The sequence below is a fragment of the Canis lupus genome, unplaced genomic scaffold (assembly GCF_011100685.1).
Source record: "Canis lupus familiaris isolate Mischka breed German Shepherd unplaced genomic scaffold, alternate assembly UU_Cfam_GSD_1.0 chrUn_S2256H2456, whole genome shotgun sequence".
In the NCBI taxonomy this organism is placed as follows: domain Eukaryota; kingdom Metazoa; phylum Chordata; class Mammalia; order Carnivora; family Canidae; genus Canis; species Canis lupus.
Genome location: NW_023331143.1, coordinates 109568 through 133669, shown reverse-complemented (window position 1 = coordinate 133669; position 24102 = coordinate 109568). Strand labels below are relative to the sequence as shown.

The 24102-nt window shown below is 43.1% G+C and overlaps 1 long non-coding RNA gene across 1 annotated transcript; it reads left to right on the top strand.

The window, feature by feature from the left end:
- On the top strand, positions 1-22099 carry LOC119879068. The gene is made up of 3 exons (XR_005387320.1): positions 1-344; positions 20061-20128; positions 21969-22099. It is a non-coding gene; the product is annotated as an uncharacterized LOC119879068 (long non-coding RNA).
- The last annotated feature ends 2003 nt before the right edge of the window (positions 22100-24102 follow it).

The following is a 24102-nucleotide window of genomic DNA, read 5'->3' as shown; positions in this document are numbered from 1 at the left end:
ACTTGCACTTTGGCTTCGGGACACATGGGGCTGCATCAAGGCTGACAGGAACCCACAGCCTCTTCAGGATGCGCGGTGAGTTTTCAGGGGATGTGGGGCCATGTCCAGGCTGACGGGAGCCCCCGGCCTCCTGAGAACCTGCTGTGAGGCTTCCAGAGGATGTGAGGCATACTCCACGGTGACAGGAGACCCGGCGTCCTCAGGACCCGCTGACTATGACTCTGGAACACGTGGGGCCACGTGCGCACTCACAGGAGCCCAGCTTCCTCAGGACCCCCTAGAGGACTCTGGAGGCGCCGTTGGGGGCCACGTCCACATCAGAAGGGACTACTCAGAACCACAGGGTAAGTGAATGGGTAGAATGAATGATAGGATCAGGGGAGGGGAGTCAGTTGGTGGTTAGGCTTAGGTTAGATGTTAGGGGTTAGTGATTATGCTTATGGTTACGGATTAGAGGTTAGGGTGAGGGATAAGGATAAGGGTCAGTGTTTAAGAGTTAGGATGGGGGTTTGGGTTACGGACAGGAGTTAGTGTTAGTGTTAGGGTTAAGATTTTAGGGATTAGGGCAGGAGGTTAGGGGTTGGGGTTTGGGTTATGGTTAGATTTAGGGTTGGGCTAGGTATGCAGTTAGGGTTAGGGGTTAGGGTGTGAGTGAGGGTTAGGGTTAGGGGTTAGAGTTAAGGTTAGGGCTAGGTTTAGGGTTAGGGCGAGGGTTAGTTTTAGGATAGGGGTTAGGGCTAGGATTAAGGTTAGTGTTTGGTTAGGGGTTAGGTATCGGGTCAGGTCAGGGTCAGGGTACGGTTTTGGAAAAGGGTAAGAGAGGGTTCGGCAGTGGGTTAGGGATTAGTTTTAGGGTACGGGTTAGGGTACACTTTGGGGTATGAGATAGGATTAGTATTAGAGGGTTAGTGTTAGGGTATAGGTAAAGGTTAGGAATAGAATTTGAGTACATTAAGTTAAGGTTATTGGTAGAGGTTAGGGTTAGGGTTAGATTTAAGGTAAGGGTCAGGGTTAAGGGTTTAGAATAGGTTTAGGAGTTAAGGTGAGGGTAGGCAGGAAGGTTCAGTAAATGTGTTTCGGTCTTGGGGTTTGTGTTTGGTTTTTGATTAGTGATAGTTCTTTTTTTAAATTTTAATTTATTTATGATAGTCACAGAGAGAGAAAGAGAGAGAGGCAGAGACACAGGCAGAGGGAGAAGCAGGCTCGATGCCGGGAGCCCGATGTGGGATTCGATCCCGGGTCTCCAGGATCACGCCCTGGGCCAAAGGCAGGCGCCAAACTGCTGTGCCACCCAGGGATCCCCTATTTTTAACTTCTCGAGGACCCTCCAGACTGTTTTCCACAGTGGCGGCACCTTTATTTATGTATTCATGCAAGACACAGAGAGGCAGAGGGAAAATGAGGCTCTATGCTTGGAGCCAGGTGTGGGACGTGATCCCCCAGACCCCGGGATCATGACCTGAGCCAAAGCCGATGCTCAACCACTGAGGCACCCAGGTGCCTTCCTGATTCAATTTCCTTGCTAGTTATGGGTCTGTTCATATTTTCTATTTCTTCCTCTTTCAGTTTTGCTCATTTGCACATTTCTGGGGATTTGTCCATTTCTTCCAGGTCTCCCAGTTTGTTAGCGTATTATCTTGCATAGTATTCCCTTATAATTGTCTTATTTTTCTGGTGTTGATTTGATCTCTCTTCTCTCATTTGTGATTTTATTCATTTAAGTTTTCTCTTTTCTCGTTGATAAGGCTGGCTAGGGCTTGATCCATTTTATTAATTATTTTGAAGAACCAGCTCTTATTTTCATTTTTCCATTCTACTGTTTTGTTTATTCTGCATTGTTTATTTCCGCTCTCATCTTTATTTTTTCTCTTTTTCTGTTGGCTTTAGGCTTTCTTTGCTATTCCTTTTCCAGCTCCTTTAGATGTATGGTTAGGTTGTGTATTGGAGACTTCTTGTTTCTTGAGGTAGGCCTGTATTGCTATGTACTTCCCATTAGGACTGCCTTTGCTACAACCTAACCTTGGAGAAACATGTTTTCATTTTCATTTTTTTCAAATTTCTTCTTTAATTTCCTGGTTGCTCCATTCATTCTCTATTTGGATGTTCATAATCTCCACGTATTTTTGGTATGTCCAATATTTTTTCTTACTTTTGACTTCGAGTTTCATAGCGTCATGGTCTGAAAATGTACAGGGTGTGATATCAACCTTGTTGATATCAACCATGTACCTGTTGTACCTGTTGAGGGCTGATTTGTGGCCATGATATGATCTGTTCTGGAGAATGTCCCATGTGCACTTGGAAGGAATGTGTATTCTGCTTTAGGTTGAAATGTTCAGACATTATCTGTTGAGTCCCTGTGGTCCATTGTGTCAAGGCTATTGTTCCCCGGTTGATTTTCTGCATAGACGATCGGCCCATTGCCATAAGTGGGTGTTAAAATCCCCTGTAATTGTATTATTATCAGTGAGTTCCTGTACGTTTGTTGCTAATTGGTTTCTATATTTAGGTACTGCCATGTTGGCAGCATAAATATTTAGTTGTTTGAACTTTTTTTTTAAATAAATTTATTTTTTATTGGTGTTCAATTTACCAACAAACAGAATAACACCCAAGTGCCCCCCTCATTGCCCGTAAGCAATTCACCCGTACGCCCTGCCCTCCTCCTCTTCCAGCTCCCTAGTTCCTTTCTCACAGTTAGGAGTCTTTATGTTCTGTCTCCCTTTCTGATATTTCCCACACATTTCTTCTCCATTCCCTTATATTCCCTTTCATATTATTTATATTAACCAATTGAATGAAAACATACGTTTGTCCTTCTCCAATTGCCTTACTTCACTCAACATAATACCCTCCAGTTTCATCCACGTTGAAGCAAATGTTGGGTATTTGTCGTTTCTAATGGCTGAGTAATATTCCATTGTATACATAAACCACATCTTCTTTTTTTTTTTTAAACCACATCTTCTTTATCCATTCATCTTTCAGTGGACACCATGGCTCCGTCCACAGTTTCGCCTTCGTGGACATTCCTGCTAAAAGCATCAGGGTGCAGGTGTCCCGGCATTTCCGTGCATCTGAATATTTGGGGTAAATCCCCAAGAGTGCAATTGCTGGGTCGTAGGGCAGATGTATTTTGAACTGTTTGAGGAACCTCCACACAGTTTTCCGGAGTGGCTGCACCAGTTCACATTCCCACCAACAGTGTAAGAGTCTTCCCTTTTCTCCGCATCCTCTCCAAAATTTGTAGTTTCCTGCCTTGGTAATTTTCCCCATGCTCACCGGTGTGAGGTGGTATCTCATTGTGGTTTTGATTTGTATTTCCCTGAGGCAAGTGATGCTGAGCATTTTCTCATATGCATGTTGGCCATGTCTATGTCTTCGTCTGTGAGATTTCTGTTCATGTCTTTTGCCCATTTCATGATTGGATTGTTTGTTTCTTTGTTGTTGAGTTTAAGAAGTTCTTTATAGATCTTGGAAACTAGCTGTTTATCTGATACAACATTTGCAAATATCTTCTCCCATTCTGTAGGTTGTCTTTTAGTTTTGTTGACTGTATTCTTTGCTGTGCAAAAGCTTCTTATCTTGATGAAGTCATAATAGCTCATTTTTGCTTTTGTTTCTTTTGCCTTTGTGGATGAATCTTGCAAGAATTTACTGTGGCCGAGTTCAGAAAGGGTGTTGCCTGTGTTCTCCTCTAGGATTTTGATGGACTCCTGTCTCACATTTAGATCTTTCATCCATTTTGAGTTTATCTTTGTGTATGGTGAAAGAGAGTGGTCTAGTTTCATTCTTCTGCATGTGGATGTCCAATTTTCCCAGCAGCACCTATTGAAGAGACTGTCTTTCTTCCAATGGATAGTCTTTCCCCCTTTATCGAATATTAGTTGACCATAAAGTTCAGGGTCTCTATTCTGTTCCATTGATCTATGTGTCTGTTTTTGTGCCAGTTCCACACTATCTTGATGACCACAGCTTTGTAGTACAACCTGAAATCTGGCATTGTGATGCCTCTAGATATGGTTGTCTTTTTTAAAATTCCCCTGGCTATTCGGGATCTTTCCTGATTCCACACAAATCTTAAAAAATAATTTTTTCTAACTCTCTGAAGAAAGTCCATGGTATTTTTATAGGGATTACATTAAACATGTACATTGTCCTTGGTAACATTGACATTTTCATAATATTAATTCTTCCAATCCATGAGCATGGAATATTTTTTCATCTCTTTTTGTCTTCCTCAATATCTTTCAGAAGTGTTCTATAATGTTTAGGGTATAGATGTTTCACCACTTTGGTTAGGTTTATTCTTAGGTATCTTATGCTTTTGGGTGCAACTATAAATGGGATTGACTTCTTAATTTCTCTTTCTTCAGTCTCATTGTTAGTGTATAGAAATGCCATTGATTTCTGGGCACTGATTTTATATCCTGCAACACTACCAAATTGCTCTATGAGTTCTAGCAATCGTGGGGTGGAGGCTTTTGGTTTTTCTAGGTAGAATATCATGTCATCGGCGAAGAGGGAGAGTTTGACTTCTTCTTTGCCAATTTGAATGCCTTTAATGTCTTTTTGTTGTCTGATTGATGAGACTAGGACTTCCAGTACTATGTTGAATAGCTGTGGTGAGAGTGGCATCCCTGTCTTGTTCCTGATCTTAGGGAAAGGCTCTCAGTGCTTCCCCATTGAGAATGATATTTGCCGTGGGCTTTTGTAGATGGCTTTTAAGATGACGAGGAATATTCCCTCTATCCCTGCGCTCTGAAGTGTTTTGATCAGGAATGGATGCTTTATTTTGTCAAATGCTTTCTCTGCATCTAATGAGAGGATCATATGTTTCTTGGTTTTTCTCTTGCTGATATGATGAATCACATTGATTGTTTGACGAGTGTTGAACCAGCCTTGTGTTCCGAGGAGAAATCCTACTTGTTCATGGTGAATAATTTTCTTAATGTACTGTTGGATCCTATTGGCTAGTATCTTGTTGAGAATTTTTGCATCCATGTTCATCAGGGATATTGGTCTATAATTCTCCTTTTTAGTGGGGTCTTTGTCTGGTTTTGGAATTAAGGTGATGCAGGCCTCATAGAACTAATTTGGAAGTACTCCATCTCTTACTATCTTTCCAAACAGCATTAGTAGGATAGGTATGGTTTCTTCTTTAAACGTTTGATAGAGTTCCCCTGGGAAGACATCTGGCTTTGGACTTTTGTTTCTTGGGATGTTTTGGATGACTGCTTCAATTTCCTCCCTGGTTGTTGGCCCATTCAGGTTTTCTATTTCTTTTTTTTTTTTTTTAATTTTTTTTTTAGGTATTTATTTATTTATTTATGATAGTCACAGAGAGAGAGAGAGGCAGAGACACAGGCAGAGGGAGAAGCAGGCCCATGCACCGGGAGCCCGACGTGGGATTCGATCCCGGGTCTCCAGGATCGTGCCCTGGGCCAAAGGCAGGCGCCAAACCGCTGCGCCATCCAGGGATCCCTCTATTTCTTCCTGTTCCAGGTTTGGTAGCTTCTGGCTTTCCAGGAATGCGTTCATTTCTTCTAGATTGCCTAATTTATTGGCCTATGGCTGTTCATAATATGTTTTTAAAATTGTTTGTATTTCCTTGGTGTTGGTAGTGATCTCTCCTTTCTCATTCATGATTTTATTAATTTGAGTCTTCTCTCTTTTCTTCTTAATAAGGCTGGCTAATGGTTTATGTATCTTATTAATTCTTTCAAAGAACAAAGTCCTGGTTTTGTTTATCTGTTCCACATTTCTTCTGGTATTGATTTCCTTGAGTTCTGCTCGAATTTTAATTAATTCTCTTCTGTTGGGTGTGGGATCTATCTGCTGCCTTTTCTCTAGCTCCTTTATGAGTAAGGTTAGCTTTTGTATTTGAGTTCATTCCAGTTTTTGAATGGATGCTTGTACTGTGATGTATTTCCCCCTTAGAATGCTTTGGCTGCATTCCAAGGATTTTGAATGGTAATATCTTCATTCGTATTAGTTTCCATGAATCTTCTTTTTAATAAATTAATTTTTTACTTGTGTTCAATTTACCAACATACATAACACCCAGTGCTCATCCCGTCCAGTGTCCCCCTCAGTGCCCGTCACCCATTCACCTCCATCCCCCTCCCTCCTGCCCTTCTACCACCCCTAGTTCGTTTCCCAGATTTAGGAGTCTTTATATTCTGTCTCCATTTCTGATATTTCCCACACAATTCTTCTCCATTCCGTTATATTCCCTTTCACTATTATTTATATTCCCCAAATGAATGAGAACATACACTATTTGTCCTTCTCCGATTGACATACTTTACTCAGCATAATACCCTCCAGTTCCATCCCTGTTGAAGCAAATGGTGGGTATTTGTCGTTTCTAATGGCTGAGTAATATTCCATTGTATACATAAACCACATATTCCTTATCCATCCATTTTTCAATGGACTCCAAGCCTCCTTCCACATTTTGGCTATTGTGGACATTGGTGCTATAAACAGCGGGGTGCAGGTGTCCCAGCGTTTCATTGCATCTGAATCTTTGAGGTAAATCCCCAACAGTGCAATTGCTGGGTCATAGGGCAGGTCTATTTTTAACTCTTTGAGGAACCTCCACACAGTTTTCCAGAGTGGCTGCACCAGTTCACACTCCCACCAACAGTGTAAGAGTCTTCCCTTTTCTCCGCATCCTCTCCAACATTTGTTCTTTCTTGCTTGTTAATTATCCCCATTCAGTGGTGTGAGGTGGTATCTCATTGTGGTTTTGAGTTGTATTTCCCTGATGGCAGTGATGCAGAACGTTTTTTCATGTTCATGTTGGCCATGTCAATGTCTTCCTCTGTGAGTTTTCTCTTCATGTCTTTTGCCCATTTCATGATTGGATTCTTTGTCTCTTTGGTGTTGATTTTAAGAAGTTCTGTATAGATCTTTGAAACTGGCCCTTTATCTGATATGTCATTTGCAAATATCTTCTCCCATTCTGTAGGTTGTCTTTTAGTTTGGTTGACTGTATCCTTTGCTGTGCAAAAGCTTCTTATCTTGATGAAATCACAACAGTTCATTTTTGCTTTTGTTTCTTTTGCCTTCGTGGATGTATCTTGCAAGTAGTTACTCTGGCCAAGTTCAAAAAGTATGTTGCCTGTGTTCTCCTCTAAGATTTTGATGGACTCTTGTCTCACATTTAGATCTTCCATCCATTTTGACTTTATCTTTGTGTATCATCAAAGAGAGTGGTCTAGTTTCATTCTTCTGCATGTGGATGTCCATTATGCCAGCACCATTTATTGAAGAGACTGTCTTTCTTCCAATGGATAGTCTTTCCACCTTTATCGAATATTTGTTGACCATGAAGTTCAGGGTCCACTTCTGGGTTCTCTATTCTGTTCCATTGATCTATTTGTCTGTTTTTGTGCCCGTACCACACTGTATTGAACCACAGCTTTGTAGTACAACCTGAAATCTGGCATTGTGATGCCCTCAGATATCGTTTTTTTTTTTTTAATTCCCCTGGCTATTCAGGGTCTTTTCTGATTCCACAAAAGTCTATTTTTTATGATAGTCACACACACACACACACACACACACACACACAGAGACAGAGAGAGAGAAAGAGAGAGAGAGAGGCAGAGACACAGGCAGAGGGAGAAGCAGGCTTCATGAACCGGGGTCCTGAAATTGGATTCGATTCCGGGTCTCCAGGATCGTGCCCTCGGCCAAAGGCAAGCGCCAAACCGCTGTACCACCCAGGGATCCCGATTCCACACAAATTTTAAAATAATTTGTTCTAACTCTCTGAAGAAAGTCCATGATATTTTGATAGGGTTTGCATTAAACCTGTACATTGCCTTGGTAACATTGACATTTTCACAATGTTAATTCTGCCAATCCATGATCATGGAATATTTTTCCATTTCTTTGTGTCTTCCTCAATTTCTTTCAGAATTGTTCTATAGTTTTTAGGGTATAGATCCTTTGCCTCCTTGGTTAGGTTTATTCCTAGGTATCTTATGCTTTTGGGTACAATTGTAAATGAGATTGACTCCTTAATTTCTCTTTCTTCAGTCTCAGTGTATAGAAATGCCATTGATTTCTGGACATTGATTTTGTATCTGGCAACGCTACCATTTGCTCTATGAGTTCTAGCAATCGTGGGGTGGAGGCTTTTGGTTTTTCTAGGTAGAATATCATGTCATCGGCGAAGAGGGAGAGTTTGACTTCTTCTTTGCCAATTTGAATGCCTTTAATGTCTTTTTGTTGTCTGATTGCTGAGGCTAGGACTTCCAGTACTATGTTGAATAGCAGTGGTGAGAGTGGATATCCCTGTCTTGTTCCTGATCTTAGGGGAAAGACTCCCAGTGCTTCCCCATTGAGAATGATATTTGCTGTTGGCTTTTGTAGATGGCTTTTAAGATGTTGAGGCATGTTCCCTCTATCCTTACTCTCTGAAGTGTTTTGATCAGGAATGGATGCTCTATTTTGTCAAATGCTTTCTCTGCATCTAATGAGAGGATCATATGGTTCTTGGTTTTTCTCTTGCTGATATGATGAATCACATTGTTTGTTTGATGAGTGTTGAACCAGTCTTGTGTCCCTGGGATAAGTCCTACTTGTTCATGGTGAATAATTTTCTTAGTGTACTGTTGGATCCTATTGGCTAGTATCTTGTTGAGAATTTTTGCATCCATGTTCATCAGGGATATTGGTCTATAATTCTCCTTTTTAGTGGGGTCGTTGTCTGGTTTTGGAATTAAGGTGATGCTGGCTTCATAGAACTAATTTGGAAGTACTCCATCTCTTTCTATCTTTCCAAACAGGTTTAGTAAGATAGGTATGGTTTCTTCATTAAACGTTTGATAGAATTCCCCTGGGAAGCAATCAGGCCCTGGAGTTTTGTGTCTTGGGAGGTTTTGGATGACTGCTTCAATATCCTCCCTGGTTATTGGCCTGTTCAGGTTTTCTATTTCTTCCTGTTCCAGTTTTGGTAGTTTCTGGCTTTCCAGGAATGCGTCCATTTCTTCTAGATTTCTTAATTTATTGGTGTATGGCTTTTCATAATATGTTTTTATAATTGTTTGTATTTCCTTGGTGTTGGTAGTGACCTCTCCTTTCTCATTCATGATTTTATTAATTTAAATATTCTCTCTTCTTTTTAATAAGTTTGGCTAATGGTTTATCTATCTTATTAATTCGTTCAAAGAACCAACTCCTCATTCCATTGATCTGTTCCACCATTCTTCTGGTCTCGATTTCCTTGAATTCTGCTCTAATTTTAATTAACTCTATTCTTCTGTTGGGTATAGGATCTATCTGCTGTTTTTTCTCTAGCCTCTTTATGTGTAAGTTTAGCTTTTGTATTTGAGTAGTTTCCGGTTTTTTAATGGATGCTTGTATTGTGATGTATTTCCCCCTTAGGACTGCTTTTGCTGCATCCCAAGGATTTTGAACGGTTGTATGTTCATTCTCATTAGTTTCCATGAATCTTTTTAATTCTTCCTTAATTTCCTGGTTGACCCTTTCGTCTTGTAGCAGGATGATCCTTCACCTCCACATGTTTGAGGTCCTTCCAAACTTCTCGTTGTTATTTAGTTCTAATTTCAAGGCATTATGGTCTCAGTTTATGCATGGGGTGATCCCAATCCTTTGATATCAGTTCAGACCCTATTTGTGACCCAGTATGTGGTCTACTCTGGAGAAAGTTCCATGTGCACTTGAGAAGAATGTGTATTCAGTTCAGTTTGGATGTAAAGTTCTGTAGATATCTGTGAAATCCAACTGGTCCAATGTATCATTTAAAGCTCTCGTTTCTTTGGAGATGTTGTGCTTAGAAGATCTATCGAGGGTAGAAAGAGCTGGATTGATGTCACCAAGTGTAAGGGTATTATTATCTAAATTTTCTTCACTTAGGTTATTAATTGGTTTAAATATTTGGCAGCTCCTTCATTCGGGGCATATATTGAGGATTGTTAAGTCCTCTTGTTGGATAGATCCCTTAAGTGTGATTTAGTGTCCCTCTTCATCTCTCACTACAGTCTTCGGGGTAAATTTTAGTTTATCTGATATAAGGATGGCTACCCCTGCTTTCTTTTGAGGACCATTTGAATGGTAAATGGTTCTCCAATATTTTATTTTCAGATTGTAGGTGTCCTTCTGTCTAAAATGAGTCTCTTGTAGACAGCAAATAGATGGGTCCTGCTTTTTTATCCAGTCTGAAACCCTGCGCTTTTTGATGGGGTCATTAAGCCTGTTCACGTTCAGAGTTACTATTGACAGATATGAGTTTAGTGTCATCATGATATGTATTCAGTCCTTGTTTTTGTCGATTGTTCCACTGGACTTCTTTTTAAAGGGAATTTTAAGAGTCCCCCTTAAAATTTCTTGCAGTCCTGGTTTGGAGATCACATATTCTTTCATTTCCTTCCTGTCTTGGAAGCTCTTTATCTCTCCTTCCATTTTGAATGCGATCCTTGTTGGATAAAGTATTTTTGGTTGCATGTTCCTCTCATTGAGGACCCTGAATATATCCTGCCAGCCTTTTCTGGTCTGCCAGGTCGCTGTGGAGAGGTCTGCTGTTACCTAATACTCCTCCCCATAAAAGTCAGGGATTTCTTGTCTCTTGCTGCTTTAAGGATCTTCTCTTTATCTTTGGAATTTGCAAGCTTCACTATTAAATGTCGAGGTGTTGGACGGTTTTTATTGATTTTAGGGGGGATCTCTCTATTTCCTGGATCTGAATGCCTGTTTTCCTTCCCAGATTAGGAAAGTTTTCAGCTATGATTTGTTCAAATAACTACTCTGGCCCTCTGTCCATTTTGGCACCCTCGGGAACCCCAATTACACATAGGTTTTTCTTCCTCAGGTTGTTGTTTATTTCCCTTAATCTGTCTTCCTGGTCTTTTAATTGTCTGTCTCTTTTTTCCTCAGTTTCCCTCTTTGCCATCAACTTTTCTTCTATGTCACTCACTCGTTCTTCCACCTCGTTAACCCTCATCGTTAGGACTTCTAGTTTGGATTGCATCTCATTCAATTGATTTTTACTTTCTGCCTGATTGGATCTAAATTCTGCAGTCATGAAGTCTCTTGAGTCCTTTATGCTTTTTTCTAGAGCCACCAATAGCTGTATAATGGTGCTTCTGAATTGGTTTTCTGACATTGATTTGTAATCCAGATTTTGTAACTCTGTGTGAGAGAGGACTATTTCTGATTCTTTCTTTTGAGGAGAGCTTTTCCATCTAGTCATTTTGCTGAGTGCAGTGTGGCCAAAAACAAATTGTATTGGGAAAAGGAGAAAAAGAGAGGAGAGAAAGAAGGAAAGAGAAAAAGAAAAAAGAATAAAAGAAGAAAGAAGGAAAAAAGAGAATAAAAGAGAAAGAAAAAGTAAGACAGGGGGGAAAAGGTTGGGGGAAGCAATCAGAAATGAAAAAAAATATGGGGGAGTATCTTCTGATTCTATATACTTTAAGTCCCTTGACTTCCCTTGGAACTTGTCCGTCTAGCTAGTCTTCTGGGGGAGGGGGCTGTTGTGCTGATTTTCAGGTGTTAGCACTTGGGGGAGCTGCTCTGTCCCCTGCCTGGTGCAGGGCTCAGTGGGGGTAGTTTACCCCGTTAGGCCCCAGGAGGAACAACCCCAGTGTCAGCGGCCAACTCTGGAGACCTGTATTCAGCCCCCGCAGTAACTTGGGAGTAGTCCATCTGCAGGTCCTGGAGGCTCTGGGGCGGGGCCGCTGATCTGCTCAGCTCTGGGCAGGAGCGTCCTTGCTGTCCTGGGCCCTCTGGGCCTCTGCCTGTCCTGGGGGAGGCCGAATCCTGGGCTGTATCCCGAATCCCTGTACTCCGGGGCCTGCGCAGTTGGATTCTCACTCCCAGCCGCAAAGCCGCCTCACTGCAGAGCCACCGCCCAAGCCCCTCCGAGTTGCTCCCGGAGCCCCACAGCACCCTCCGCACGGAGCCTCTTCCTTGCAGGAGGAGCCGCTGCCAAGCTGCTCCTGGGGCCACGCAAACCCCTCCTCGCAGAGCCGCCACCCGAGGCCCACAGAGCAGCTCCCGGGTCAATGCATGTGCCCTGCAGCCCTCGGGGAGCTCAGTGCACTCTCCTGGGAGTGCAGGTGTCTGTTAGAGTCCCAGGGAGCACTAGGGCATCCCCGCCCTCCTGGGGTCCTGCTCTGACTCCTTGAAGGCGCCATTCCGCCCTGGAAGATTGGTGCAGCTCCTCCTTCTCTTAGCACAGAGCTCTTCTGTCCTGGGGGAACTCGCCCCGGCCTTAACCGGGCTCCTCGCAGGGCCCCTCACACTTGGATGCCTTTTGTTTCTTTATTTCTTTTTCCCGTCTTCCTACCTTGATAGAATCATGAACTTTTCTCACTGTAGCATTCGATCTGGTCTCTGTTTAAATCTCGGGCCAAATTCGTAGATTTTCTGGATGATTTGAAGGTTATCTAGGTAATTTCGTGGGGATAGGTGATTTGGGGACACTACACTTCTGCCATCTTGCCCCTCCTCCTGTATGTTGCCATTTACCTTTGGTTGTTTCCTTCACTTTGTGGAAGCTTTTCAATTTGATGAAGCCCCAATAGTATTTTTGCTTTTGTTTCCCTCACCTCAGAGGCATATCTGAAAGAACATCCGATGGCCAACGTCAAAGACGTTGCTGCCTATCTTTTCTTCTTTGTATGGTTTCAGGTCTCACAGTTAGGTCTTTCATCCATTTTGAATTTATTTTTTATATATATGGTGTAAGAAAGTGGTCCAGTTTCATTCTTCTGCATGTGTCTGCCTGGTTTTCCCAACACCATTTGTTCTTATCCTGGGGTCAGGGTTAGGGTTTGTTGAAGAGACTGTCATTGTGCCATTGGATATTCCTTCCTGCCTTGTTGTCGATTAATGGATCATAGAGTTACAGGTTTGTATCTTGTTTCAGATTTCCATTCTGTTCTATTGATCTAAGCGTCTCCTGTTGGGAGATTCTTGATTGCTGATTCAGTTTCTGTGCTGGTTATCTGTCTGTTCAGGTTTCTTATTTCTTCCTTTTTCATTTTTGCAATGTTATGTATTTCCAGGAATTTATCTATTTCTTCCAGGTTCTTGGTTGCTGGCATATAATTTTTCATAATGTTCTCTTATAATCGTTTGTATTTCTCTAGTGTTGGTTGTTATTTCTCTTTTCTCATTTGTGATTTTATTTGGGTTCTTTCTCATCTTCTTATCTTTTTTCTTTTTTAAATATTTTATTTATGTATTCATGAGAGACACAGAGAGGCAGAGGTATAGGCAGAGGGAAAATGAGGCTCCATATGGGGAGCCTGATGTGGGACTTGATCCCCCAGGACTGCGGGATCATGAACTGACCCAAAGCAGATGCTCAACCACTGAGGCACCCAGGTACCTTGCTGATTCAATTCCTTTGCTAGTTATGGGTCTGTTCACATTTTCTATTTCTTCCTATTTCAGTTTTGCTCGTTTGCACATTTCTGGAGAGTTGTCCATTTCTTCCAGGTCTCCCAGTTTGTCAGCGTATAATTTCTTAGTATTCCCTTATAATTGTCTAATTTTTCTGGTGTTGATTGTGATCTCTCTTCTCTCATTTGTGATTTTATTTATTTAGGTCATTTCTCTTTTCTCACTGATAAGGCTGGCTAGGGCTTGATCCATTTTATTATTTATTTTGAAGAACCAGCTCTTAGTTTCGTTATTCCATTCTACTGTTTTGTTGTTTCTGCATTGTTTATTTCTGCTCTCATCTTTATTTTTTCCTTTCTGTAGGCTTTAGGATTTGTTTGCTATTCCTTTTCCAGCTCCTTTAGGTGTAGGGTTAGATTGTGTATTGGAGACGTCTTGTTTCTTGAGCTAGGCCTGTATTGCTATGTATTTCCCTCTTAGGACTGCCTTTGCTACATCCCAGAGGTTTGGAGAAACATGTTTTCATTTTCATTTGTTTTAAATTTCCTCGTTAATTTCCTGGTTGCTCCATTCTTTCTCTAGTAGGATGTTCATAATCTCCACGTAATTTTGGTCTGTCCAATTTTTTTTCTTACTGTCAACTTCAAGTTTCATAGCGCCTTGGTCCGAAAAGGTACAGGGTGTGATATCAACCTTCTTGTTCCTGTTGTACCTGTTGAGGGCTGATTTGTGGGCCATGATCTGATCTGATCTGGAGAATGTCCCATGTGCACTTGAAAGGAGTGTGTATTCTGCTTTAGGATGAAATGTTCATACTATATCTGTTGAGTCCCTGTGATCCAGTGTGTCAAGGCTATTGTTCCCGGGTTGATTTTCGTCATTGATGATCAGTCCATTGCCATAAGTGGGTGTTAAAATCCCCTGTCATTGTATTATTATCAGTGAGTTCCTGTACGTTTGTTGTTAATTGGTTTCTATATTTAGGTACTGCCATGTAGGCAGCATAAATATTTAGTTCTTTGATCTTGATAGAGAGTCTTTTTAATTATGAAATAATGCCCTTCTTCATCTCTTCTTACAGTATTTGTTCTTTCTTGTTTGAAATTTAAATATTTTATTTATTTATTCATGAGAGATACACAGAGGAGCAGAGGAAGAAACATAGCAGAGTGAGAGACAGGCTCCCTAAGGGGAGGCAGATGTGGGACTCGATCCTGGGATCCCAGGATCACCCCCTGATCTGAAGGCAGATGCTCAAACACTGAGCTACCAGGTGTCACCCTGGGTTTGGTCTCAAATCTCGTTTGTCTGATATAAGTATCGGTCCTCCAGCTTTCTTTTGATATCCATTAGCGTGATAGATGATTTTCCATCCCCTGACTTTCAATCTGTTGGTGTCTATAGGTCTAAGGTGAGCATCTTGTTGGCAGCGTACAGATGGATGTTGTCTTTTTAATAATAATTTTATTTATCAGAGAGACAGAGAGAGAGAGAGGCAGGAAATTATGCAGAGAGAGAAGCAGTCTCCCCACCAGGAGCCCAGTATGGGACTCGATCCCAGACTCCAGGATCACACCTTGAGTTAAAGGCAGAGGCTCAACCCCTGAGCCACCCAGGCATCCCGGATCCTGATTTTTAGCTACTCTGTTACCCTATATCTTTTGATTGGAGCATTTAGTCTATCATCATTCAGAGTGACTATTTAAAGATATGAACTTTGTGCCTCTGTGTTACCGGAAGTGTTGGTGTTTCTGGTGACGTTCTCTGGGCCTTTCTAGTCTTTGTTGCATTTGGTCTCTTTTTTTCCCCCACTAGAAGAGTCCCTCTTAAAATTCATTACTGGACTGGTTAAGTGGTCCTGAACTCCTTTATATGTTGCCTGTCTGGGAAAATCTTTATCTCTCCTGAATGACACCCTTGCTGAAGAAAGAATTCATACAAATTGGACTGCAATAAAAAGAAATTTAAAAACATAAAATAAATTCTTGCTAATATGATTGAGGAAAATGGCATTTAGGAGGAAAACCAGAAGCAGAAAGAGAGGAGGACAGATTTCACCCTCCGTAGCCTTTACAGGGACCTGGTGTCCTTTCCTAGGAGGGGCCCCCCCTCCGGAGGATGCTTCCTGCCCCTCTGCCTCCTTGTTGGAACACAGCAGGCACATCTCTAGCACCTCTGCAGTCGTGGCTTATAGCATTTTCCCTGTATCCTATTGGGGACCACAGCATTGTGTAAGTAACCATCTGGCTGCTGTTTGACAGTATTGGGGGGATTCCATCTTTTGTTGCTTTTTTGTTGTTGTTGTTGCTTTTGAGGTGTGTGTGTGTCTATCCCATGCAGCTATCAAGTGCAGCAATCGGATCCTCTGGCTGGGTCACCAAAAAAACCCGAAATGGTTGGCACAACATCATTTCTGGTGCTGGCGCTGGGCAGTTAGCTGGGCTCTCCTGGCAGCGCTGGGGCTCGCTCATGCAGTGACTTTCAGCTGAAGGGTCAGCCGAGCTTGAAGTTACGGCTCGGCCACATTCCCATGTCCAGCAGTGGGTCTGGCCGCTCCTGGAAGGCACGTGGGGACGTCAGCTGTGTGTGCCTGGTGACGCCCCTGCACAGGCTAGTTGGGGCATAGGTGGTGCCCCCTCCTCCTCTCTGGGGGTCTCTACACGCCCTGTGCACAGAGTTCTGGGAGACACAGAAATGGGCTGGCTGTGCATTTTCGCACCACAACATTTTATGACTTTCTACAGCAAATGGGCTCAGAGCTGTGGGTGTGTGCCTTCACCTGGGAAGGGAGACCTTTCTGTCCTTTACGGGAGGACAAGAATCACATGGGTTGGGGGTCGAGTGCTGGAGTCCCCCACCTGGGAGCATGTGTGGACTCCGGATGGGGGCGTGTGTCCTGAGTTTTCAGCCTGAGAGATGGTTCTGAGGACAGCAAAGCTGAACTGGACCTGCAGCTCATGGGCTCCTGCACTGGGTTCCCGCAGGGCAGCTGGACCCTGGCCTCGGGCCCTCTGGGGCCCCAGCACCTGGAGGAGCCTGCCTCCTGGTGTGGGTGCGGGTGGGGCCCACCGGCTTGCCCCTCCTTTCCCCACACTGGGGTGTCCCAGGATCCCCAGGGCTGCCCTAGATCAGCGACCTGGATCTGTGGGGCACGCCCAGGACCCAGCAGGCCACATCCAGCTGTGAGAGGGCTTGCTCAGCCCGGGGCCAGAATCCAGGGCTGGCCAGGGCCATGTGGGCCTGATTCCATTAGTCTTTGTGTTGGGACTGGTGGGGGCTCAAATCAACCCAGCCCCCACAGAGTCTGGGCCCAATCAGCCCAGGTACCCCTGGGTTAGGGCCTGGTGTCCTGTGCAGGGTGTCCCACCCTCCAGGAGTGACAGTGGGTGGAGGCAGGGCACAATGGGTCCTCTGATTCACTCACCTGCTCACACACTGTTGGGGGCTCCCTGCCGTCCCTCCTCCCTGCAACCCCTGGGTACTCTATGGGATACCCGGGCTTCTGATGGAAGCAGGGTATCCAGAGAACCCCAGGGAGGCTGATCATGTCCCACAGGGGGCAGCTGCACCGGGTCCTTGCTCGGGGTCGATGGTGTGGGGGCATGGGTATGATGGTGGTGGAATGTGGGGGATGGTATAGGGGGGATGGTGTTGGGGGATACTGTGGGTGGGGATTATGTGAGGCTGTGTGTGTGTGAGGGGGATGGGGTAGTGGCGATGCCATGGGGGATGATGATGTAGGGGGATGGTGTGGGTCTGGGGAATGAGGGGGATGGCGTGGGGGGCCGGCAGACACAGGGCATCCCCGTTCTCTAAGATGCACACAGAGACATCTACAGATAAAGGCGACCCCATTCTGGGGTTTGTTGTGAAACCTGCCCCTGGAGCCCGATGTGGTGAGTGCAGGGTCCTGGCTGGACCGGGGGCATTATCTGGGGGTCATCATAATATGTATGTTTAAAATTGCAAATTGTCTCAAATTGAATGCACAGAATTTAGAAATATATAAAGCACCAAGAGTGGGTGTCACTCTGAACCGTCTGACCCTCTTGGGATCGATGTGTGTCTTGCTCCAGCCGCGGACATGCCGCCTGGCCCCCAGGTCCGGTTCATGCCCCTCACGTCCCCCACCCCATCCCCTGCTTCTCATGGGGCCGTCCCTCTCCCCTTTGGTGTTCAGGTCCCATGGCAACCCCTGGAGGCCCCATTCTTGTGGCCTCCTCATCCCTGAGGCCCCAGGGGTGTGGTCATCCCCATCACCCTACCATGCAGCGGTGTGTTGTTGGTTGCTATTTCTCTCCCTGGCGTCAGAGTCCCCGTTTTCCTTACCCAGAAGCCTCCAGGGCCCCAAAGCCTCCTGACCCAGCAGCCTCATCCGGCCCCCTAGCAGTCCTAAAACATGATGTGGCTGCTGAAATTCTTGATGATGTCCAGGTCTATCTACGTGATTTCCCTGGAGGAGACCAGGGCCACCTCCTTCATTTCCTGTGGGAAAACCGGGGAGGAGGAGCAGGCGTGAGGGACACAGACCCGACCTGTCACGAGGTGCGGTGCTGGGCAGGGAGACCTGGGGCCACCATGGGAGTGTGTCCTGCTGAAACCTCCTTCCTTCCTCTGGGAGGGCAGGGAAGGCAGGAGTGCCCACCATGCCCATGGGACCTGTGTGACGGCCTGTGCCCAGCTGTTGTAGGTGGGGAGGTGACTGAGTGTCACCCTGGGTGGGAGGGGATAGGGGTTCAGCCAAGGTGGGAGAGGACATGGCAGTATTGTGCCCAAGATTGTGAATCCAAGAAACCACTAAGGAACTGACACCAATGCAAACACACAAGGGTTGATTTCCAAACTCGAGCTTGTGTCCAAGTACACCCAACACAGCGGAGCAGGGACTTGGACCCCAAGGTGTGTTTTAGCTTAGTTTTAAGGGCTTGTCCCGGAGTCCTCCAGAAGGGCTTCCTCAATTCCTCAATTTCTGTTTACATTTTGATTTGGGGCCTTCAAGGGTATTGAGCTCTGCTCTCATTCTAATAGGTGCTTCCAGCCCATGGCATGGGCTCAGTTTGATTCTATTGTGGGGCTTTCTAGGACATTAAGCTGTAAACTTTTGTGTTTTTCCTGTAACTGAAGTAATGTAATTTTCAGCTCTTCTTCACAGGGGCCTGGGATGGCTGGACTTGTTCGAACACTGAACTTAAAGTAGAAAGGCCTTCATTTCAACGGCCTCTTTGCATTTTGTCCCATCCTATCTAGCTCTTTCCCCCTTCCCCGGAGCTCCTAAGAGAGCAATTGCTAATGACCTCAGCTTGGCAGCGTGTGTTGGGGGACAGGACCAGGGATTTGGGATCAGGAAGAACTGGCTCGTGGGCGTCCCAGCTGTGCATCGGGATTCCAAGCTGCAGACTCTTATTCCCTAAGGCTATCTTGACAACTAACTTTGTACATAGAAAAGCTCTCCTTTATCTTTAAAAGATGAGGAGCGAGTCAAAGTGGTTTTACTCTGCCCATTGATTGCTCAGATTCCAATGTGAGACGTATTTCCTGTTAATAAGGATAATTTACTATCCGTAGTACTATGGTTAAAATATTCTGACACAAGTAATTCAGAGGGATGAGGGTTTCTCATCTCTTTCTTCACAGCTCAGTCACTCATCAGGAAATGCATCTGTATGGATTTGGAAATAATTGAGAGACATTAGTACCAATGGTCCTATTATTATGTGAAGGATTCTTCCCTGAGATTCTTCCCCTGTTTCAACTGACACTGAAACACTGTGAACTCTTTGGAAGACAAATGTCAAGGAAATAAATGTTATGCATTGCTAATTTTAAATGCAGTTGCAATATGGTGCCTATTATATTAGAAGTATTTTATCTGATTTTTGCATTTATTATCCTTTCTTTTCAGGTTGAGGAGGCATTATACGTCTTCATAAGTGTTGTTATTTCCTTCTGATATAAAATTATTACTTTGTTCCCACTGAAGGAACTCTATAAGAATAAGGCAAAAGATAATTCAACAATTCTTAAAATGTCTTCACACTTAGAGCCTGATTCATTTAAGTCAATTTTCAAAATAAATCTTATTTATTAGGAAAAAAGCAAAGATTTATAGGGAAATTGAGAACATAGTACAGGGCATTCGCATGCACTTGCACTCAGTGTCTCCAATTATTGATATCTTATATTAGTACGGTACAAATATTAGCTAATGAATCAAGAGTAAAAATTTGCATTAACCAAAGACCATACTTTATTCAGATTTCCTTAGTTTTTGCTAAGTTACCATCCCTCATATCACATTCCATTTGTCCTCCTGTTTTCTTAGGCTTCTCTGGATTGTGACAGTCTTTCAGGCTTTCCTTGTTCTTTTTGAACTGGAACACTTTGAGAAGTAGAGTATTTTATAAAATTTCCCTCATTTGGGATATGTCTTTCGTTTATCTCATGACTGAACTGTTTTTGTGGATTATATACAGAGATATACTGCCATTTTCATTATATCATATAAAGGATAGATACTATCAACATGATTTATCAGTCTTGGTATCGATCTGATCTTCTTGCTGAGGTAGTGTTTCTCAGCTTTCTTTGTAGTAAACTGCTTCCTTATTATTGTTATTAATTATTATTATTATTATATTATCAATATTATTTTAAGTATTTCATATTATATTTTCTAGGAGGAAGTTACTATGTGTATTCCGGAAATAAGAGTGGGAAGCTATGCTCATGAACTTGACGGTGAAATGTATGCACAAATTGTTTGAAATTCTTCTACATGGGAGATTTTTCTTCCTTCTGAGTTTTTTGTTTGTTTCGTTTTCAAAGATGTTTTCTATTTATTTGAGAGAGAGAGGAGAGAAAAAGCATGAGCGAGAGGGGCAGAGGGAGAGGGAGAAGCAGGTTCCCTGCTAAACAGGGAGCCTGCCTTGGGACCTGGATCGTGATCTGAGCCTAAGGCAGAAGCTTAACTGACTGAGCCACCCAGGTGCCACTCTTTCTTTTTTTCTTTCTTTTTTAATAATAAATTTATTTTTTTATTGGTGTTCAGTTTGCCATCATACAGAAGAACACCAAGTGCTGATCACCCATTCACCCCCACCGCCTGCCCTCCTCCCCATCCATTACCCCTAGTTCATTTCCCTGAGTTAGGAGTCTATGTTCTGTCTACCTTACTGATATTTCTCACACATTTCTACTCCCTTCCCTTATATTTCCTTTCACTATTACCTATATTCCCCAAACGAATGAGAACATATAATATTTGTCCTTCTCCGATTGACTTCCTTCACTTAGCATAATACCTTCCAGTTCTATCCACGTTGAAGCAAAGGGTGGGTATTTGACATTTCTGAGGGCTGAGCAAGGCCCACCTTTTCTCTCTCTTCATCTTCTGAGTCTCCTTATGATATGAATGTTATTGTTTTAATAAGTGGCTGACTTCCCTACGTCTGCCTCTGTGGTACATAACCTTTCTTGTTTTTTTTTAAATTTTTTTAAATTTATTTATGATAGTCACAGAGAGAGAGAGAGAGGCAGAGACACAAGCAGAGGGAGAAGCAGGCCCCATGCACCGGGAGCCCGACGTGCGACTCGATCCCGGGTCTCCAGGATCGCGCCCTGGGTCAAAGGCAGGCGCCAAACCGCTGCGCCACCCAGGGATCGCCCTTTCTTGTTTTTAAGGCTTCCACTTGGGACTGCATCTCAGTTATAGCATTTTTAACATTGGCCAGACTAGATTTTAGTTCTTTTATTTCTACAGTAAGGGATTCTCTAGTTTTCTTCTGTGTTCTTTTTCCAGTCCAGCTGGTACTTTATAATCATTGTTTTAAACTGTAGTTAGACATCATATATGTGTATTGATGGACTTCCTGGCTGTGAGTACTACCTCATGTTATTTTATGGAGGTGAATTTCTCCATCTCATTACTTTTTCCAGAAAAGAAAATGGGTAGAAAAAGAAAACCAAGAAAAACAATAACAACTGCCCTCTAAAAAAAAAAAAACAAATTATTTTGGCCTGCTTGTTAAAAGATTCTAAATCCCAAAATATGAAACACAATTAAAGTAACATGAAAGTAAAAATAAGAAATATATAAGGTACATCCATAAAAATTAAATAAGGCAATTAAAAAAAGAATCAAAGAAAATAAATGAAAATAAAGCACAAAGTACAAAGAAAGCTAGACCCTACTTTCCAGGCAGAGCTGAAGCTTTGCAGCATCAGTGGTCCAACAACTTGGTGGCAGTGAGTGGTCTGTGCTGGGTCTGGAGATGGGCTGTGGCGCTGATTATCAGGTGCACATCTGCCTGGTAGATGGAACTGAGGGGTGAGAGGCGGGTTGGGCGTCAGCGCCTCTGGATTCTAGCAGGAGGCGCTCTGCTGCTCCCTGAGACCTGACCCTGATCGGCGGGATGCGGGAGGGGTCTCTGGGTCCTCTGGCTCTGGGGCTGAGCATACTGCCCTGCAGTCTGCAGGGGCCTCCACAGAAGAGCCCCCAAGCCCCCGGGTCTCCGCTGCTTCTCTCAGAACCCTGTGTTCACTCTACCTGCGTCCGAGCATCTTTTGTTTTTGTTTTTTTATCTCAGACTGTTGTGCCCAAGATTGCGAATCCGAGAAACCACCAAGAAGCCGACAGTGATGAAAACACACGAGGGTTTACTTACAAGCTCGAGCTTCTGTCCAATTATACCCGACAGAGCGGAGCAGGGAGTTGGACCCCGAGGTAGGTTTTAGCTTAGTTTTAAGGGCTTGTCTCTGGGACCTCCAGAAGGGCTGGAGCAATTCCTCAATTTCTGTTTACATTTTCATATGGGGCCTTCAAGGGATTGAGCTCTCTTCCCATTCTAATAGGGACTTCCTGCCCTTGGACTGGGCTCAGTTTTGATTCTATTGTGGAGCTTTCTAGGTCATTAAGCTGTAAACTTTTGTTTTTTTCCTGTAACTGAAGTAATGTAAAATTCAGCTCTTCTTAACAGGAGCCTGGGATGGCTGAGCGTGTGCTAACACTGAATTTAAACTGGAATGGCCTTAATTTTCTAGGCCTCCATGTGTCCTGTCCCATCCTATCTAGCTCCTTCCCCCTTCCCCAGAGCTCCTAAGAGAGCCATTGCAAATGACCTCAGCATGGCATCCTGTGTTGGGGGACAGGCCCAGGGATTTGGGATCAGGAAGACCTGGAGCACGAGCGTCCTAGCTGTGCAGCGGGGTTCGATGCTGAAGACTCTTATTCCCTAAGGCTATCTTGACAACTGTCTTTCTACATAGAAAACCTCTCCTTTGTCTTTAAAAGATGAGGAGCGAGTTAAAGCATTTTTTCTCAGCGCATCTCATTGCTGAGATTCCAATCTGAGACGTATTTCCTGTTAATAAGGATAATTTACTACTCTCCATAGTACTATGGTTAAAATATTCTGACACAAGTAATTCAGAGGGATGAGGGTTTCTCATCTCTTTCTTCACAGTTCAGTCACTCATCAGGAAATGCATCTTTATGGATTTGGAACGAAGTGAGAGACATTATTGCCAATGGTCCTATTATTATGTGAAGCATTCTTCCCTGAGATTCTTCCCCTATTCTTTTTTTTTTTTTTTTTTTTTTTTAAATTTTTATTTATTTATGATAGGCACACAGTGAGAGAGAGAGAGGCAGAGACACAGGCAGAGGGAGAAGCAGGCTCCATGCACCTGGAGCCCGACGTGGGATTCGATCCCGGGTCTCCAGGATCGCGCCCTGGGCCAAAGGCAGGCGCCAAACGGCTGCGCCACCCAGGGATCCCTCTTCCCCTATTTCAACTGACACTGAAACACTGTGAACTCTTTGGAAGACAAATGTCCAGGAAATAAATGTTATGCATTGCTAAATTTAAATGCACTTGCAATATGGTGTCTATTATACTAGAATTATTTTTATCTGATTTTGTTATTTATTCCGTCCTGCTTTTCAGTTGAGGAGGCATATACGTGTTCATAAGTGTTTTTCTTTCCTTCGATCTAAAATTCTTACTTTGTTTCCATCAAAGGAACTCTTTAAGAATAAGGCAAAAGTTAATTCAACTATTCTTAAAATGTCTTCACACTTGGAGCCTGATTCATTTAAGTTAATTTTCAATAAATCTATTTTAGGAAAAAAAAAAACAAAGATTTTTAGGGAAATTGAGAAGATAGCACAGTGCATTCACATGCACTTGACTCAATTTCTCCAATTATTGATATCTTATATTAGTACGGTACAAATATTAGCTAATGAATCAATATAAAATAGTCGCATTAACCAAAGACCATATTATGTTCAGATTCCTTAGTTTTTGCTAAGTTACCATCCCTCATATCACATTCCATTTGTCCTCCGTTTTCTTAGGCTCCTCTGGATTGTGACAGTCTTTCAGCCTTTCCTTGTTGTTGTTGAACTGGAACACTTTGAGAAGTAGAGTATTTTGAAAAATTTCCTTCAGTTGCGACATGTCTGTTGTTTCTCATGATTGAACTGTTTTTGTGATTATTACAGAGATTTAATGCCATTTTCATTATATCATATAAAGGATAGATACTATTAACATGATTTATCAGTCTTGGTATCGATCTGATCATCTTGCTGAGGTAATGGTTGTCAGCTTTCCTCCGTAGTAAACTGATTAATTATTGTTATTATTTTATTATTATTATTATATTATCATTTTATTTTAGGTTTTTCTAATTTTTTTTTGTAGAGAAAAGTTACTT